Source organism: Ailuropoda melanoleuca, chromosome 4, assembly GCF_002007445.2.
Source record: "Ailuropoda melanoleuca isolate Jingjing chromosome 4, ASM200744v2, whole genome shotgun sequence".
Lineage (NCBI taxonomy): Eukaryota > Metazoa > Chordata > Mammalia > Carnivora > Ursidae > Ailuropoda > Ailuropoda melanoleuca.
The window spans coordinates 73,193,118-73,213,647 of NC_048221.1; the positions used below are offsets into that span (position 1 = coordinate 73,193,118).

The following is a 20,530-nucleotide window of genomic DNA, read 5'->3' on the forward strand; positions in this document are numbered from 1 at the left end:
TTCTGTCATCCCCACATTCCACATTCCCATCTGGAATCAGGTGATGATGGTGTTACAAATCCTGAGGGCCAAGGCAGATAAAAGACAGTGACTCTTCCTGAGTAGAGAAAATACCCTGGTGAAACAGCAGTCTTAGCTTTTACTTTAGAATTCAGATCCATGTTGAGATGAAACTCATGTACTCCTTTGAGTCAGGGAGTGGCCCAAAAGGCCTAAGGAAATTTGGGTTCAGGTTTGAATCTGCTCTAGCTCCTTACAAAAGCTGATGTGGTGTCAACCAGCACCATCAGAGGGTCTCTAATAGAGGTTTGTTTATATTCCGGAATCAGCAGATTCACTCTAGTCCCCAGTCAGGCAGAATTAGAGAAACAAAGAAGTGCACAATTGCTTTATCAAGTCTGGCTCCAAATTGTGAACTATCTCAGTCTAAATTATAGCCCAAGCAACCTATGAAACAAGCTCACCGAAGTGGCTGGCTAGATCCAGAAGATGGAGATAATGTAACTGGAAAGAGGGAAATTTTGTCCATCCAGAAGTGAAGACAACAGGTGACAGACCCAGCCAGCCACTGAGGGACAGTGAAAGGCCATTTGAATTGGGGGGCGGGGAGAGAGGCAGAAGGTATCATGCAAATTATAACTAAATTATTGGGGGAAACCACAGCAGAACAGGAAATGTGCATGTGAATAAGTGAAGCCTCCATTAATGGCTTCACTACATTTATCAGAAGGAATTTCAATTAACCTGATGAAGTTCAAGGCAATCACAGTAGGAAGAAGAGATGGATTTAGGATTAACCCCCTGTTGTTTCCTATAGCAGTTTATAAAGGAAATATTTCAGGTGAGAGCCTAGCTAGGAATTAATCCCCAAATGATTAGAATTGGATTTTTTTTTTTAATAAAAGGAGAACCCTAAAGGCAATGGATCCCAAACTTGACTACACATTTGAATCATTTAGGGATATTTTTAAAACTTCCAAAGCCCCAGGCCACACTGCAGACCAATTACATCACAGTCTCTAAGGTGGAACACAGGCATTAGTAATTTTCAGTGCTCCTCATTGATTCCAAAGTACTGACAAGTTTGGGAACCACTGCGTAAAGAGCAGTATGCACGGTGGAGACATGTTAAGCAGTGGCATGTTAGGTTAAAGGAAAATAAATACAGTCATTAAGAAATAGCAAGAAATTGGGGCGCCTGGGTGGCACAGCGGTTAAGCGTCTGCCTTCAGCTCAGGGCGTGATCCCGGTGTTATGGGATCAAGCCCCACATCAGGCTCCTCTGCTAGGAGCCTGCTTCTTCCTCTCCCACTCCCCCTGCTTGTGTTCCCTCTCTCGCTGGCTGTCTCTATCTCTGTTGAATAAATAAATAAAAAATCTTTAAAAAAAAAAAAAAAGAAATAGCAAGAAATTAGCCTGCCTTAAAACAGAACAGGATGCATGTCTCATGTTTCCTTTATTTGTAATTTTTTTAAAGATTTATTATTTTAGAGAGAGAAAGAGAGAGCACTAGCAGGGGGGTTGCAGAAGGACAAGCAGACTCCAGACTTGTGCTCAGTGTGAAGCTGGACGCAGGGCTCAATCTCAGGACCCTGAGATGACGACCTGAGCTGAAACCAAGAGTTGGACGCTTAACTGAGTGTGCCACCAGGTGCCCTATTTATAATTTTAAAAAGTGTTTATCAGTGTTCAAGAGAAATGAATGTAGATACAAAGCCACTTTTTTGGGGAGGGGGCAGAGGGAGAGAGAGAATCCTAAGCAGGCTCCATGTGCAGCACAGGGCCTGACTTGGGGCTTGATCCTACAACGCTGAGATCATGACCTGAGCTGAAATCAAGAGTTGGACACTTAACCGACTAAGCCACCCAGGCACCCCACAAAGCCACATTTTAAGAAGGAAATAAGCAGCTAGAGTTAAATTCAAGTAATTATTGAGTGAGAACCTTGAACTTGGTGTCTGGGAGTGGGATAGAAATAAAGGGAGTTCATTACCATTATGGATGCAGCAATTTATATATTTTTGCCTCAAAAGATGTTCACATTCATGACCTAATTTTAGCTTGCATCTCTGTGAAGTAGGCAGAGAAAGTATTATTTTTCTCTCCCACTTCCACAGATGGGAAAACAGATCAGGAGAGTCTCATGATTGACTCAGCATTACAGAGCAAAGCTAGTGGCAGGAGTAGGTCTAGGATTTCGTTCTTCAAAACTCCCAGTTGAATGCCTTTTCCTCCACACCATGTTGCTTTTCTGCCCTTGAAAAACTGTAAGAGTGGGAAAAGTTACAGTGATAACTTAAACAAGAAAACATGACACTTGGAGAGCTGAAAGAAAGCGTTCTGCCATTAGGGGAAAAAATCTAGAACAGATGCCAAAAGACACATCAAGGTGGTAGCAAAGTGCTGGACACCCTGCCCTTGAGGATTCCTCATGAATATTTGATGGTATTAATACACTGGATTTGCCTCCAAATTTACATTGGGTTAGGGGGCAGAGGTAGGGTCATTGAAGTCACAAGAAATGATTTTTGAGACACAAAAAAATGGAAGTAGCCTTACAGCTACTTTAGCCTACAGTTTGAGGTCCCCTCTTAGGTCAAATAGGTAGTGACAGAGCCAGTGAGTGGATGTTGCCCTGGATGCTATTGTTTGCAAGAAATAGAAATTCACTGGCATTGGCTTATTCACTATAGGAAGGGTGACTTATAGGCCCTAAGGGCAGATATCACATTTGGCTTAAGGAAAGACTATAACTGGGAACTTGCAAACCTTCAGAAACTCAGAGGAAATATGTTCTCTCCATCTTTCAGTTCTCTTTTTGTGTATTTGGTCCATCTTTTTTCTGGAGAGTTCCCTCTTCTGCTCTGTCCACCTGTGGGACCAAAGACAGATACCCACAGCTCCTAAGTTCACATTCCAGCCATATTAACCAACTCTCTCCCCATTCCTCTCTCTCAAACACAAACTCCCATGGAAGGAGCTCTTTGGGCTCAGATTGGCTCAGGAATCCATCCCTGATCCAATCAACTATGACCAGGGGTCAGGGTCCCATTAGTCATAAGCAGCTGTTGAAAGCCACCCTCTACAGATGGCAATAAGGCATTTATAGATAGAAATCATTTAAGCTGAGCATATACCTCAAAATATATCTACCACTCACACCCACCAGGATGGCTATACTAAAAAAAACAAATGGAAAGTAACAAATGTTGGCAAGAATGTGGAGAAATTGGAACCCTCATGTAATGTAAATGGTAGTATAAATATAAATGTAAAATGGTGCAGTTGCTATGGAAAACAGTTTGGTGGTTCCTCAATAAATTAAACATAGAATTACCATATGACCCAACAATTCTACTCCTGGGTATATACCCAAAAGAATTGAAAACAGGTGTTCAAACAAAAAAATGTACATAAATCTTCATAGCAGCACTATTTACCATAGCCAAGAGGTGGAAACAACCCACATGTCCATTAGTTGATGAGTGGATAAACAAAATGTGGTAAAACCATGCAATGGAATATTATTTAGTCACAAAAAGGAGTGAAGTACTGATACATGTTACAATGTGAATGAACCTTGAAAAAATTACACGAAGTGAAAGAAGCCAGACACAAAAGACACCACATTTTATGATTCTACTTATATGAAATATCCAGACTAGGCAAATCCTTAGAGACAGAAAGCAGATTAGTGATTGCCAGGAGTGAGGGGGACACAGGAATGAAGAATGACTGCTTAATAGGTATAGGAACTCCTTTTGGGGGGTTATAAAAATAGTGTTAGAACTAGAAGGTGGTGATGGTTGCACAACATTGTGAAGGTACTAAATGTCCCTAAGTTGCACATTTAAAATTTTTACGTTGTATGTGTTTTACCACAGCTGTATCTATACGTGGGATGGTTGTGTGTATCTTCTATATATTTGTCAATTGCTCTGAGGAGACTAATCACATTCACTACCCTGTAGTAGCCTAGTTGAGAATAATAACTAATACATTAACTCATTCACTCATTCAGCAAACATAATGAATTCAACGTTCATTATATGCCAAGTTGTGCCAGGCATCAAGCATATGAGAGATAAGAGGTCCAGTCCCCAGCCTTGAGAGACTGACAGATTAGTGGAGCAGACACAGATAGATCATTTCAACATAATGTGGTGAGTGCTAAGACTAAGACATGCTCAGGGTGTTCTGGAAATTTAGATGAGGCATGATCATGAAAGAAAGACGTAGAGATGAGGCAGCACCGGAGCTGATCCCTAAAAGATAGATAGGAGTTCTGCTGGTGAGGCAAAAAGAAAGAAGGAAAGAAATGCACTAAAGATACAGAGATTAGAGAATGCAGCCCGTGGGGGAGGGGATAAGTCATGTGATAGGGAAAGGGAGAGGAGGCGGGTGGAAATGGCCAAGGCCCTTAGCTGCTCTCTGGAGGAACCTGAATTTCATCCCAGAGCCCATGGCCAGTGCCTGAAGGCTCATCCACAGGAGAGCACCAGCCGGGAGAAGCGGAGTCTTGACAAGATTGAAATGGGCGCCACGGCGAGAGCAGGAGAAAAGAGTGTTAGCCCAGAGGTGACAATCCAGAGAAGGGAGAGAAACAAGAGGAGTAGAAGGTCAGGAGTGTCACAGCTTCAGCAAGGTCAAGTAAGATGGGCTGCAAAAGTGACCATGGACTTGACAATGAGGTCACTCATGTCCTTTACACATGTTTGCAGTCATGTTGGGCTATGACCTGAATGCTCATACTTTTCCATGGACTTTGGGAAGGAGAAGAATCTCAGCATGGTGGAGAGGGAGCATGTTTGTATGTTCAGGAGAAAGACAGGATGAGATAGGGACAGAAGGCAGAGGAGAGAAGGGGGATCTGGGGAAGCCAAGGTGGTACCAAGGCTACAGAACATTTGGGAGGGCTTCCCTTTGCCCAGATAAGGAGATCCCATAGCCTCCAAGACAGAGGGAGGCAAGGACAGTGAAGAATGAGGGGAAGATATTTTTCCTGTTGGGGCAGAGGTGTGGATATGTGAAGATGAGGGAGCTCCTACCTGACGGCCTCTATTTTCTCAGCAAAGCTTGAGGGGTGAGAGATCCTTAGAAAAGCTACTCTGAGGAAGGGGCGAGTTTGCTGATGGTGATGTTAAGAAGGGTTTCCAGGCAGCTCAGCAGCCTGCTGAGGCTGCAGATGACTTTGTAGTAGCACCAATCTGCGTGGGCTGTGATTTTCTCCAGCGGAGCTCGGGAGCCCAGGAGCCCAGATGTCAGAGAAGGAAGAGCTGCCCTGATCAGGCTAGTGTACAGCCAGACGGGAGCGGCAGCAGGACTGGGCAGATGGGAGGGTGATGAGATGCTTCAGGAAGCTTGGGGTAAATGGGGAGGGAAACGAAGAAGGGTGATTTGACACAATGACAGAAAATGGCAAGGGAGAAACTAGATTTTGAGAAGGTTGAAAACCCAGCATACTGGGAGGTAGGAGTGGGTGGGCTGGAAGGTGGGAGGCTCTGATCAGAGTGGGCTGGAGAACAATTCAAGGCAATATGTAATCAAGTGCTAAATAGGATGGTATGAGGTGTAAGTGGGCATAAGTGCTGGGGAGGAGGGGAGTGCTCCGAGAACAGAATGGATTGGGGAGAAATCCAGCCCAATTTGCTGCCTGTGCAGCACCCCCAGTGGGGAATTCAAGGTGACAGTGTAGCAACTGGTACTGTGTCTGGAGGCTTAAAAAATACTGGGTGGATGAAACCTTTCAGAGGATGCAGATTCTTCGGACTTAATAAGGGCAGAAAGTGAACAATAGGAGAGAATGTTAAGACTCTCTTAATCCTGCCTATGAAATGCTGTTGCATTCCCTATGTGCCCTGTAATTTATGTTCTTCCTCATACTTTGCCTGCTTCAGTCACTCCCTGCTTCCAGCCCTCTCTGATAATCACGTCTGCATTTCCCATCCTCAGCTGGTCTCAAAATTTCAAGAAACCTAAAGCACATTGTACATTTCTACAGAATAAGGCTATGAATTAATTGTGGGTTTTGGGGAGAAGGGGGCTTGAAGAAACTATCCAGGTGGTCTTTGGTAAAGACAAAGTTTACAGCCTTTGCTGTAGTCCACGTGAGGCTACGCCCAGGGAGGTTCATCACTGGCCTGAATAGCTCAGCTAGGGAGCAGCAGAGCCAAGACCAGGCCAGCACTCTGAAGCTCACTGATCCTTCCCTGCCCACTTCCTGGTCAGTCAAAACCTGAGCTTCCATTCCTTTCACCCCATAAACTCCATGGTGGAATCAGGTGTAAGCACTTGATTCCACTCAGGTTGTTCCCTGTTGAACACCCATTTTCCCCTGTTCCTTTTGATCTCAGAACCCAGTTTGACTCTAGTGAAGTATCTACCCCCACCATCCATCTGGGTGGTTGTCCACTGATGACCGTGTGGCCCAAGGTAGGCCTACTCATTGCTGTGTCACTAAAATTTGAGTCCTGAGTTGAGACTGCTGGAGCTCTTTACCCATGAATCCCTATTCCTTATGTGAAGGATAGCTTCTTATACTGATTTCCCAGGCCCCATGCTTTCAAACCCCAATTCTAAAGCTGTTCCTTGTGATCTGCACATCCTTCCAGAAAAACACCCATTTGTAACTTTGTGTACCTGGGATTTGGTGCTTTCTGCCCAAAAACCTAGAGGTCCAATATTTGCCATTAAATGAAAACACAGTCAAACCAAATCAGGACCTTGTAGCACCACACATTCCAACTGTCCGCAGATCTTACCAGCACTACCTTCAAAACATATCCTGAACTGGGATGCCTGGGTGGCTCAGTCAGTTGAGTGTCTGACTTTGGTTTTGGCTCAGGTCATGGTGTCATGGGTCATGGTCTCATGGGTCATGGGATCAAGCCCCACATCGGGCTCCATGCTCAGAGGGGAGTCTGCTGGAAGAGTCTCTTCCTCTGCCCCTCCCCCCACTCTGTCTCTGTCTCTGTCTCTAAAATAAATAAATAAATCTGAAAAGCAAAACAAAAGCAAAAACATGTCCCGAACTGGAACAACACTTCTAATCCCTCCACTGCCACCATCCTGGTCCAGCCAGCTCTGTTTTGGGGCCAGACTCCTACAGCAGCCTCCTCACTGGAGACACTGCTCCCACTCATGCCCCTGAAGTCTGTTCTCCACACAGCAGCCAGAAGCACTCCGTTATAATGTAGGATGGACCCAGTCACTCCTCTGCTTACATCCTCTCAGTGGTTCCCCCACCTCCCTCTGAGTAGAGCCAAGCCCTAACAGTGACCTTCCAGGCCCACAGGGTCTGGCCCCATCACTCGCCAACTCTCCCACTGACCCGTCTGCCCCAGCCACACAGGCATCCTCAGGGTTGCTGCAACAACCAGGGCACATTCCTGCCTTAGGCCCTCTGCCCATGCTGTCTCCCTCACTAGAAATTAAGCTCCATGAAGGCAGGGATTTCTCTCTGTTTTATTCATTGCGGTATCCCCAGCACCAGGCCAAGTGCATGGCCCAAAATAGGTGCTTACTAAGGATTTGATGAATGAGGGAGGAGGGAAAGACCAAGGGAGGGAAAGAGCCATCAAATATGAACTGGGCAGCCTGGTGCTTTTTCCTCCTTTCTCATTATTGCCACCCCCATCCTGCAGATCTTCTGGCAACTTGTGGAACTTTGGGCAGATGTTTTTAACACTGAAGTGGTCTGTTTTGTGTTTTTGTTGTTGTTTTTGTTGTTGTTATTGCAGCCATGAAGAACGGAATCACTTTTTTTTTTAAGAGACTTTGTATTTTAGAGCAGTTTCAGGTTTACAGCAAAACTGAGAGGAAAACAGAGATTTTCTATATACTCCCTACCCCCACACCTGCATAGCCTCTTCCATTATCAATCTCCCCCAAAAGAGTGGTACCTTTGTTACAATTGATGGACCTACATTGGCATATTATAATCACCCAAAGTCCATAGTTTACAGTAGGGTGCATTCCTGGTGTTGTTCATTTTATGGGTTTGGACAAATGTATAATGAAATGTAGCCCCCGCTAGGGTATCCTAAAGAGTGGTTTCACTGCCATAAACATCCTCTGTGCTCCACCCATTCATTCCTCCCTCTCTCTAACCCCTGGAAACCACTGATCTCTTTACTTTTTACTTTTTTGTCATCATAGTTTAATCTTTTTCCAAATGTCATATAGTTGGAATCATACAGTACGTAGCTTTTACAGATTGGCGTCGTTCACTTAGTAATATGTATTTAAGTTTCCTCCACATCTTTTCGTGGTTTAATGCTGAATTTAAGTGCTGAATCATATTCCATTGTCTGGAGGTACCACAACTTACTTATCCATTCACCTACCAAAGGAAATCTTGGTTGCTTCCAAGTTTTGGCAATTAGGAATAAAACTGCTGTAAACATGCATGTACAAGTTTTCGTGGACATATATTTTCAACTCCTTTGGATAAATATAAAGAAGTATGATTGCTGAATTATATGGCAAGAGTAGGTTTTGTTTTTTTTAAGAAACTGCCAAATGGTCTTCCAAAGCGGCTATACCATTTATATTCCCACCCCCAGTGAATGAGGATTCGTGTTGCTCCATGTCCTTGCCAGCATTTGGTGTTGCCAGTGTTCTGGATTTTGACGATTTAACAGGTGTGTACAAAATGAGTCTTTATATTCATTTCTGGAAGTGAAACTCAAAGTCTATTGAGGAATATATAAAAAATAGTAATTTTAAAATCAAAAAGAAGCAAACAAACCAAAATAAAAATGCATAAACATATGGATATATCTTCCTAAAGCAATAAAAACTCAAACATTATGATCTTTATGGGGCCTGGATTCTTAGGGGTGCAGGCTGGCAGGAAGAAGTTGTTTTGTTTTGGGTTTTTTTTTTTAATATAAGATCTTTGGAGATGCATTACACAAATTTCTCAGAACCCTTTCTCAGAGGTGTTTCACTTTGCCTCAATACTGCCTTACATTGGAGAATTCTACAAGCTTTCTGTAATTGCCCTCAAAGATGTTTGCTTCCTGGAAGAAGCTTTCTAAGTTATGAAAACAGACAACCAGAATACTTTTATGAGAAGCTCAACCTTTGCGGCCTGTGGCAAACACCTGGGGGACAACCCGCCCAGCTGCACACCCACCAGAAGGTCTTCAGGACTCCACTACTGGATAATTCTGTCAGTTTCAGTGTCCCCTCAACCCTAGAGTCACCCAGGATGGAAGGATATGAGTCTGGACTGAAGGCCAGAGACCTCTCTGAGGTGGGTTTTGCTCATTGCCCCAGCAGCCGCAGCAGAGGTTCACTTGGATTCAGGGACTTCCATCTCCCTCATTCCAGGTATTCAAAATCCAATGATACAGAATTCCCCTGGGCTCTCTGTGACACCCCCTTTCATCCCCACTCAACCAGACTTAAAAACAAACATACAGAAGGTCCCCTATTGGCCTGTGAAAACTCATTTTGAATCTCCCCAACTCCATTGCAGGTGGGTGATTTAGGCCAGGCCAGCAAAGTTTATCTTATTTACTCACTCCTGCCCCTTCACCCTTCCTTACATCCTTTCCCTTTCCTCTCGGGAAAGGTTCCATCATCAGTCATTTATACTTCGGGATTCATTTCAGTGTTTGCTCTTTTCCAAAGATGATTCTGTTTTCAGCCACATTCCTCAAGGTTAGGCATCAACAGTCTGGGGAGGAGGGAGGCAGGAGGAGCAAGAGGTCCTTCCTAGTATCACTGAAATAATGTAGGAGCAGAAACTACCATTTCCTGAGCACCTGCTTTGTAGTTTACGCTGTCCTGGGTACTTTACAGACATTATACTATTTAAATATAGAGTTCAGACTAAATGGTTTAATACATGTAACGTGTTAACAAGTAGCTGGCACATAATAAATAATTGATTAAAAGTAGTTATTATTTAAAAAAATAAGAACCCTCATAATAATACAATGAGATAGGTATTACTCTATCTTATAGATGAATAAACAAAAGCAGGTGACTTCTGAGACTCATTCAAATGATAGCTGCAAGGCTAAGATTTAAATCCAGATATATCTAACTCTAAAGATGTGCTCTTCCTTAAGTCCATTTGGATTTCAAACCACAGAAGCCTCAGCTTAACCTGCCTACCCATGGGTCTGGCCAGAAACTTGGGCATATGGGGAACGATGTCCTAAAAGTCTTCATTTTAAACAAGACTTTACCATGAGAAACTTTTCTGTTTTCTCATCATTTTCCAGAGCAACAGAGGTTATGTCTCCCACATGATACTCACAGCACCTTATATTGGGGAAGTGACAGCCTGAGAACACATGAAAGTCCCTAAAGTCCTGTAGTGTCAGAGTCAAGTGTCAGCATAAGCCTCTTTGATTCACTTCTCTTCAAACAGGCCTGGGGAAGGATGAGTCTCAGTCTACTTTCTTCTAGGACAAATCCCATGGCCAAGGAGCTAATGAGAGTGATGATGCTAATCCACGCCCCGTTCCTTCCCTGTGTTTCCCCAACCATTACACCCATGCCTTCTGTCCATTTGACGTAGCCCACAAGGGAGGCAGACTGTGTGCATTTCCAGGGAAGTGGTGTGTGACTTCCTGCCAGGAGTTGTAGGGCCTTTGGTTAGGACTCAGCATTAATGGGGTCATCCCTGAATGAACTGGGTAGAACAACCCTAAAATAAAACTCTCTGTCCCCATGTCTGACCACCTCCCAGACTAGAGCTATTGGCTCACAAAGGCAAGAGCCTAAGCGTAGCTAGTGGCTAGAAAAACAACGCAGGGCCCAGTGCCTGTGTAAGACAACGAGTGCATTCATGGTGCCTGCCCTTTCAGCCTCTTGGGAGTAGAGAGAGGTTTGTGCTAGGAACGGCTTCTCTCAGGTGCTCCCCTGAGCATGTGCTGACTACAGGGATTCTTTATTCCTTTTGGAAAATATTTTTGCTACATAATAAAGCTTCACCTTTGATTTGAATGTTCTGTGCAGGGACCCCTTTCAGCTGAATTAAAAATAAAATCCTTCCAAAAGATATTCCCCTCATGCAGGCTGCTTTGAGGCCCTAACATGAACCAGTCTGGAGGCCCCTGCTGAGATCAGCGTTCCCTTTGTCCACCCTGATAGGTACAGAGTAATGTCTCCCAGCAAACTTGAGCCATTCTCCCATCATTCAAATTGGTAGAGAAGTCCACACAATGTAAGGTTTTGTTAATCAGGTATTATGACTGATGAGTCGGGGATCACCCATTGTGGTCCTTCTGCCTCTAAGTCATCAGGGTGCATGGACTCATAGTGCTATCCTTAAAAGGATTTTCTTTCCTTGTGGAAGAACACTGATCTGCAAGACTGCATTTCCCTTGTTCGGTTTTATCCATCAATATTTTTTCTTCAAATCTCATTTCTGATCTAACTAGGGTTCACAGCTGGGCTGATACCAATGACCAGTGAGGTCTTGAGAAGGTCTGGTAGCCATGTCATTGCTGTGAAGGCTGCACCTCTGGTCTCCCAGGTGAGGATTCCCTTAGTAACTGACTGGGAAATCCTGTATGCTAGAGTAGGACTCATCTGCAGCTCTTGCCCTCCGGGACTCTGACAGTATCAGGACTATGGGCAGCAGCAGGTCTCAGGTCCCGGGCACAGAGCCCAGACAAGGAGGGCAGGAGCAAGGCTGAATGCAGCTGATTAGGGGATAGGCAAAGGATTAGGTTAGACCTAGAAATCTGTCAACCGGCAAGGAAGGAAGGTCAGGATCCAGACTGGTGCAGAGTGACCAGTGGGAGAGCCTATCCAGAAAGACAGTATGTGAAAATCAGAAGGCAACCTGTCAAGAGTTTAAGAGTTGAAATCAAACTAGGAAAATAGTGAAAAAACAACCAACTTATTTTTTTACAGAAGTGTCCATGTAACTTAATGGGAAAGGATAATATTTTTCAACAACTGATGCAGAAACAAATTTTTAAACATATGTAAAAATGAACTTTGACCGTTCCATACACCAAATTTGACTTGAAATTGATCTGCAAAGGCTAAAACTATAAAACCTTTAACAGAAAATACAGGAGAAAATCTTAGTGACCTTGAGTTTGCCAAAAATCCCTTAAAAGGGTTGAAGAAGTATGAACTATAACAGTGTGGATATACTTAATGTGACTGAACTATACACTTAAAAAAAGTCAAAATGAAAAAAATAGTCAAAATGGTAACTTTTATGTTATGTATATTTTACCACAATAATGAGAGAGAGAGAATACCTTCCCTCCAGGCAATTGCTAGGGGGAAAAAACCCACAAACTATAAAAAAAATTCAAAATCTAAAACTTGTACTTTAACAGACACTTATAAAAATGAAAGGTGAGACATGAAAAGTTGCAAAACCTTATCTGACAAAGGACATGTTCTAGATGATACAAAGAACTCTTACAACTCGGGGCATCAGGGTGGCTCAGTCAGTTAAGCGTCTTTCTCTCAATTTCAGCTCAGGTCATGATCTTGAGGTCATGGGATCAAGCCCCATTTAGGGCTCTGCGCTCAGTGCAGAGTCTACTTCTTTCTCTCCCTCTGCCCCTCCCCCAACTCATAGACTCTCTCTCTGTCTTTCTCAAATAAAATCTTTTTTTTAAAAAAGAAAAACTGTATACCTACTAGAATGACTAAAATTAAAAAGACTACTTATACCAAATGTTGGCAAAAAGGGGAGCAACTAGAACTCCTCATACACTGCTGGCAGGGATGTAAAATGTAAAAAACCATTTTGGAAATGGTTTGGTCATTTTTTTGTAATATTAAACATGTACCTACTACATGATCCAGTCATTGCATACCTACATGGAATGTAATGTAAGCCTATGTCCACAAAAAGACTTGTACTTGAATGTTCAGAGTAGTTCTATTTATAATAGCCCAAAACTGGAAATAAGTCAAATGTCCATCAAGAGGTGAATGGATAGGGGCGCCTGGGTGGCACAGCGGTTGAGCGTCTGCCTTCAGCTCAGGGCGGGATCCCAGCGTTCTGGGATCGAGCCCCACATCAGGCTCCTTCACTGTGGGCCTGCTTCTTCCTCTCCCACTCCCCTTGCTTGTGTTCCCTCTCTCACTGGCTGTCTCTATCACTGTCAAATAAAAAAATAAAATCTTAAAAAAAAAAAAAGAGGTGAATGGATAAACAAATTTTAGTGCATCTGTACAATGACATACTGCTCAGCAGTAAAAAGGAATGAACTATTGTTACATACAACAACATGGATGAACCTCAAAATAATTATGCCGAATGAAGTCAGGCAAAAAAAAGACTACTTGCTGTTTCCATATATAAAATTCTAGAAAATGCAAATTAATCTATAGGGACAGAAAGCAGATCATTGGTTGCCTAGGAACAGGTGGCAGTGGGGGGAGTGAGGGATGAACAAGGAAGCTTTGGGAAGTGTTAGACTTATTCATTATCTCGATTTTAGCCACAGTTTCATGGTCATATACATATGTCAGAACTCATCAAATTGTATTCTTAAATATATACAGTTATTTGTGTATCAGTTATAATTCAACAAAGCTTTTTTTGAAAAAAAGGAGAAGAAAAAAAAGACACCCCCCCCCCGCACCATCAGTAGGCGATACAGGCTCATGGCTACAATGTGAGCTCTGGAGACTTCACCAGGTTTGGACTCAGACTCTATGTATGACTTACTAGCTATGTGACTTTGGCCAAATCATGTAATGTCTCTAAGCTTTGCCTTCTTCATCGGTGCAATGGAGATAACAATAATGTTGCGAAGACAAAATCATCTGGAATTTGTAAAGTACTGGCAACAGTAGCTAAAGAATGGGAAGTGTTGGCTATCGTTGTTGTCATCATCATCTTTTGTAAAGGTGATGACTGAAATATGAGGCAGACAGATAGCAGAGATCCTCATCTAGGTAGGTAGATGGAGGGACATAGATGAGAAGTCAGGAATTCAAGTCTGAGTGAAATACCCAGAAGTCCCACTACCCCAGGGAATTGTGTTGTGAGGCAAACTTTTGACCAGCCTGAGCCCAGACCCCGGGTTTAGCCAGTCTCAAAGCTGCAGGGGAGAGACAAGTGGATGAACCTGGATGAAAGTGTGTAGATGGAAAATACAGTTTGACAGACTACATAGGAAGCCTTCCAGGAGTTCCCTAGTTTCTAGCCAATACCTTGCTGGTGTGCCTTAGATACATTGGAAGATAAACTCTCCCCCATCCCTCTCTCTCTGAAGGTGGTTCCCTGACATATCACAGGGGCCGCCTTTCAACCTTCTAGTACTTTCCAGTCAATCAGCCTTCATGGTTTAATCAAGCTCACAGTAGATCTGGGTGCCACCTGAAGGAATCAATACAGCCTGAGCTTCTTTCTGGTCTGGGCGATCAGAGCACTCACTCAGTCCCTGCCCAGAAAAATGGTGACAGGGCAATGGTAATGCTACCAAAGGCTGCTAAAGGCATCAAAATCTGTAAAGAATAATGCAAAAGGCTTAGGTAGAAACACTGAACTGGTAGGGGTAGAGGGTGAGATGGGGAGATGGCTGGTCAGAAATTGAAGGAGATTTCTCCAGGATCCATTGCTGGGCCAAGTAAGCACAACCCTCCCCTCCTTAAAAAAAGAAAGAAAGAAAGAAAGAAAGAAAGAAAGAAAGAAAGAAAGAAAGAAAGAAAGAAAGAAAGAAAGAAGAAAGAAAGGAGGAAGGAAGGAAGGAAGAGAAAGGAGGAAGGAAGGAAGAAGGAAAGGAAAGGAAAGGAAAGGAAAGGAAAGGAAAGGAAAGGAAAGGAAAGGAAAGGAAAGGAAAGGAAAGGAAGAGGACGGGGGAAGGGGTGTGGTGGGAATAAAAGAAAAGAAGACAGAACCAGCAGTCAGGGCTATGGTGGGATCCTGTTGGCCAAAAGCCTGGATCCAGGCAATTTCATTCCCTGGGCAAGGTTCCTACAGGAACAGGGAGAAGGAAAGAAGTAAGAAAGTGATCATTCAAATTAATAAATAGGTGAGCCAGGCCAGAGCCTCAGTCTCTGAGGGGGCTTGTGCCAGAGTCAAGGGTGCTGCATGGTGGAAAGTCATCTCAGCTAGAAAGAACCGCAGCAAGGGATAAGAGCTCTTAAGAAAGCATGGCTCAAAATCTAGCTCCACTACCATGCTGGTTATGCCTCATTTGTGCCCCATCAGCGCACCAGCCTGTCCCCTCTCTTTCTATCCTGCTCTGTGCCCATGTGACTGCATCCCCTGGGTTTTAGAGAGGTTCAGTGAATGGGAGGCATGGAAAAGATGGGAAAGCAGGAAAGAAGAAAGATCGGGTATTTCTTCGCTGTTGCCTCTTTGAAGCCTGGTCCTGGCAGTGGCTGTATCCCCCTGTGCCTCTAGGTCCTCCCCCATGGTTCAGTTCTCACCCGTCTCTGGTCTCACTCTGTCCACTCCTTGATCTTTTAGGCTTGTGGGCAGTCAGAGCTTCCTGCTCTTACTCATCTCTGGGTGCCTCACCAGCTTTTGTTTGTCCCTGAATCCTGCCCTTACCTCTCTTGAAGCATAGTCAGTAGACCCTACTCCCTACCGGAACAGGCCTGGTATAGACACTTGTTAGCTGTATAAAAACCCAGGGTAGTCAGTGTCTGGGCTCCACTTCCTCATCGCAGGGGCGGATACTAGAAATTGTGAGTATCAGACAAGATAATGCATACGGTTTCCCACTGCTGTTATCCCAGGTGACACTCCACCCTAGAGCTGTCAGGATGGAGACCCACAGATTCTGTAGGTCTCCCTGTCCCTTCTCCCTCCTCCTTGAGACTTTCTTCCCCTCAGATAAACCCTACTTGCTCAGACAGAGAGAGGAAGAATGTTCCTCAGGCTTCTCATCACGCAGGCCTGGGAAAGCAGGAGGGGCATTCTGCCAGCCCAGCACATCAACCTTCTCCTCTGCCCCCCCTCCCAAAGCTCCTTCAAAGGTCAGCCTGCCCGGAATAAGGAAGTACCCGCAGCCGGGAAAGGTAAATCCGAACCCGAAAATACAGGAACTGTTTCAATCAACACGGGCCTTCAGCGTCCTTGCTGAACACTGTTTATGAAGCAATAAACCATTTAAATGACTATTTTGGAACCCACAAAGTCTCCTTGAATGGCTTATGGGAAGATACTGCTAATAAGAGTCTAGGAGGACTAGAGGACTGGCGCGTGAGGCTGGGGCACCTTTGCCTCGAAGCTGCAGGCTTCCTTTGGAGGAGGAGGAAGACTGGGAGCACCAGCCTCTAGAAAGATGGCCAGGAAGTGGGTGACCCTGGGGAAAACCCCAGGGTGCAGGCAGGGCAGCCTGAATCACAGATATTAAGGGCCAATTTTGTAGGGAAGAGTTGTAAGAAAGAGATAATTTTTTGTAGGGGGCAAGAAAAGGGAGGGTTATTGTAGTGGTCAGAAGCATGGCATGGAGTCCTGAGTTTGAATCCTGATTCCGCCGTTCATTTGCTGTCTGACCCTGGCAAATATGCTTAGCCTGTCTAACTCAGTTTGGTCTTCCGAAAGACAGGGATAGTGGTAATAATATGTCTGTGTTGTAGAGTTTTTGTGAGGATTAGGTGAGGTCATATATGTAATGTGCTTAGCATGGGCCCTGGCACATCGTAACTGCTCAAGAAATTAGCCATTATCAAGAATTTAACCACCGCATTCATCTCTTTCCATCTAGCCACCCTTTCTCCCAGCTGCAAAGAGAACAAGGGCCCATGGGGGATTAACAGTAATAACTGACACCTGATTCTGGGAGGGTGATACAGTAACAAATTCCAGACCCAGATCAACTCTCACAGCCAGAGGAGTTCGGAGGCTGCCGGAGGGAAAGGGCAAAAGCTGGGAGAGCTGAGTGGCTGGCACCAAGTAAACTGCATGCAAACGGTCCACAGAACAGTGCCAGGGGCTAGTGGTCTCCTCAGGGCAGTGCCTTCGGTACTCTGACACAGGACTGCCAAAGCTGGACATGACTTCACACCCCTTTGTAGAAGGCAGAATACTTGAGAAAGGGTCTCAGTTTCGAACTCACCATCACTTATAGGTAATACAATCGGTTAGAAAGAAGATATATAGCAAGAGAGATGGTGGTGCCAGCTGGTTTCCAAGAGAGGCCCAAGGCCATAGCATACCTTGATAAGTTTTCCAAGGTCTGGGGCTGTCCCTCATCAGACTCCCAGACTTGATGTGGTCAACAGGCCGAGGGTGGATTTGTCTTTTAGGAACAGACTAACATCAAAGTAATAAAACACTGATATATAGACCAGAATGCTAATTCTCTCTGTCTCTGTCTCTCTCTTTCTTCCTAATATCTAATGAATGCCTGCCATGTGCCAGGCAGCTATAAATAAAACACAGTCTCCAATCTCATAGAGTATGCATTCTCATTGGGGAGATAAAAAGTAAACATCTTTCAAGAGAATCAAAAGACAAGCCACAAACTGGAGAAAATATTTATAAAAGATCTATCTGAAAAAGAATGTTAAAGCAAAATATACAAAGAACTCTTAAAACCCAACAATAAAACAAACAACTCAAAAACTAGGCATAGGATCTAAACAGATAGATACCTCACCACAGAAAATACAGATGGCAAAGAAACTCATGAGAAAATGCCCAACACAGTGCGTCATAAAGGAATTGCAAATTAAAACAACGATGAGATTATACTGCATACCTATTAGAATGGCCAGAATCCAAAACACAACAACACTAAATGTTGGCAAGGATGCGGGGCAACAGGAATTCCCATTCATTGCTGGTAGGAATGCAAAATGGTACAGCCACTTTGGAAGATAGTTTGGCAGTTTCTTACAAAACTAAACATATTCTTACCATGCAACCCAGCAGTTGTGCTCTTTGATATTTACTCAGAGGAGTTGAAAAGTTATGTTCACATAAAAACCTGTACACAGATGTTTATAACAACCTTATTCATAACTGCCCAAACTTGGAAGCAACCAAGATGTCTTTCAGCAGGTAAATGGGTAGAAATAAACTGTGATACATCCATACAATGGAATATTATTCAGCAATAAAAAGAAATGAGCTGTTAAGCCATGGAGAACTTGGAGAAAAGTTAAATGTATATTACTAAGTAAAAGAAGCCAATCTGAAAGGGCTCCATTCCGTGTGAGTCCAACTACATGACATTGTGGGAAAAGCGAAACTATGCAGACAGTAAAAAGATCAGTGGTTTCCAGGGGTTAGTGCAAAGAGAGGGATGAATAGACAAAGCACAGAGGATTTAGAGGGAAACTCTGCATGATACCATAATGATGGGTACATGTCATTATAAATTTCTCCAAACCCATAAAATGTACAACAAAAATGACTCAAATAAACTGTGGTCCTTGGTTGGTGGTAGTGCATGGGGGAGGTTGGGGCAGGGGGAGGGCTTATAAGAGAACTCGGTACAGTCTGCTCCATTTTACTAGGAACCTAAAGCTTCTCTAAAAAATAAAGTCTATGCATTTTTTTAAAAATCTGTGTAAATAATGATGAGAATGATAAGCACCATGAAAGAAACTTAGGGTTAGGTGTGGGGAATATGAGGAAGGGGGAGCCACTTAGCCAAGGTAAAGCCATCTCCACAGAGCAAAGATGAGAGGGCAGGGGAGGCATTCCAAGATAAGTGAATAGCAAGTGGCCACAGTCCTGAGTAACAGCTGCCCAGCAGGCTGGGATCCCTGCCTGTGCAGGCCTGCACACCTTTTTCCTGTGGGCACACAGTGCAGGGAAGTGAGCTATGGTCAGAAGACTGCGTGGTAGATAAGGAGCCAGAGCAAGGCTGGAGCGCCTGGGTGGCGCAGTCGTTAAGCGTCTGCCTTCGTCCCAGGGCGTGATCCCAGTGTTCTGGGATCGAGCCCCACATCAGGCTTCTCTGCTGGAAGTCTGCTTCTTCCTCTCCCACTCCCCCTGCTTGTGTTCCCTCTCTTGCTGGCTGTCTCTGTCAAATAAAAAAATAAAATCTTTAAAAAAAAAAAAAAAAAAAAGGAGCCAGAGCAAGGGAGGAAGTGATCCCAAGTAGTGACCCCACAGATGGCTGCGGGCCTCCTGCCAGTCGAGGACGTTTGTGAATCGAGGCTGCTCCCCATAGGTAATGCTGCAGAGTCTGCCCCATTGCCCCTGCCATCCACAGGTCCTTTCCCCAGATTGGTTAACTTAATGTAGTTGACTACTGTTAATCTTGCTTGGGCAAAGTATTCAACTATCCAGCCTCTCTATAGCTGTTTCCTCATCTACAAAATGAGGATAATAAAAGCTACCTTGCAGGGCTCCAGGGTGGCAATGAGGAATCTGTGAGGTAGTGAAGCTGTGTGAAGCCCCTTGCCCCAAAACAGTAGCTGTTAAATAGATGGTTAGTTTTAATTGCTGTTATTCATATTATTTTGATTATTCTTCACTAGCCTGTGAGCTTTGTCAGTTCTTTGAGGAACGTCGGCAGAGCACAGAGTAGCCTATAAAGTATGGTCTCAGGGTACACAATCTGTATAATCCCAGGCAAATACAGTGAGAACTAGAGAGGAAATTCCAGGAGGAGAAGAGCTTTTTTAATGACTTACTGAAGTGAACTGAGCGTGTGTGGACTTGGAGGTGGTTTTGCTAGTTAAGGAGGATGGGTGAGACATGGCTGAGGTGAGTGAGGATAGGGATATCAAAGGCTCTAGACAAAGGGGAAGCCTCTTGTATTGAGCTCCACATCTGCCAAAACACTGAGTTGCCCACCTTCTGGCTCAAAGCACTGGCTATCCAAGGAAGGGAGTTGGCTCCAGGAAGGGACTGCTGTTCCTAGAGCAGCCATGATTTTGATGAGCAAGATGGCATGACTCCATCTGTCCCAGAAACAGACAGTACAGGTAGGAGGAGGGGAGAAATGTTCTGTATTTTCTCCTTTATTCCCTTTCTTCCAAGCTTCCCAGATTTGACAGTCTCCATTTTCTTACTAGTGGAGAGAAAAATGACAACTAAAATTCCTCTTGAATCTTGGCAACAGAGCTCAGACTTTTATTAGCACACAGTAAAAATGGCATTGACCTCAGTAACAAATAAATTAAATCCTGGTTGGCTTGGAGTTCAACATCTTGGCCTTTCTAAGTTCACTCATCAAGTGATTTACTTCCTTAGCTCCTTGAACCCAATATCCCCAGCAGCTGACCTTCCAGTGAATACCATTTATCTTGCCTCAGGGATACATATCACAGTCAAAGCTGAAAACAGGTCTTAGAAATATCCATAAAGATTAAATGTGTTTTAGACAGGCATACCATGGAGGGGTAAGAGCCAGTCCCACTGTCTCTAGCTAAAAAGAAATTCACCTGAGAATTGGGCTGTCCAAAAGGAGTTAGGAGTCGGGGGACATGAGACCCAAGTCCTGAACCTGTTCCTCATCAATTGAGTGACCTTGAACAAGTCACATTACTTCTCTGAGCCTAAGTTCCCACTCAGTGAAACGCAGGTTGGAGGGCTGGCTCAGGACACCCAGCCAGATTACCATTTATTTACCATGTTGCCAAATATCTGTCCAGGTCTTGTCCTTCCAATCTC

The 20,530-nt window shown here is 44.1% G+C and overlaps 1 long non-coding RNA gene across 1 annotated transcript in view; it reads right to left on the reverse strand.

Annotated features, from left to right (window-relative positions):
* Positions 1 to 2,140: 2,140 nt before the first annotated feature.
* LOC117801962 overlaps positions 2,141 to 20,530 on the reverse strand; it is a 53,305-nt gene continuing 34,915 nt past the window's right edge. Inside the window, exons 2-3 of the long non-coding RNA XR_004624881.1 lie at positions 2,770 to 2,872; positions 2,141 to 2,265 (exon numbers count right to left, since the gene is read on the reverse strand). This is a non-coding gene — a long non-coding RNA (uncharacterized LOC117801962). The remainder of the gene's footprint in view (positions 2,266 to 2,769; positions 2,873 to 20,530) is intronic.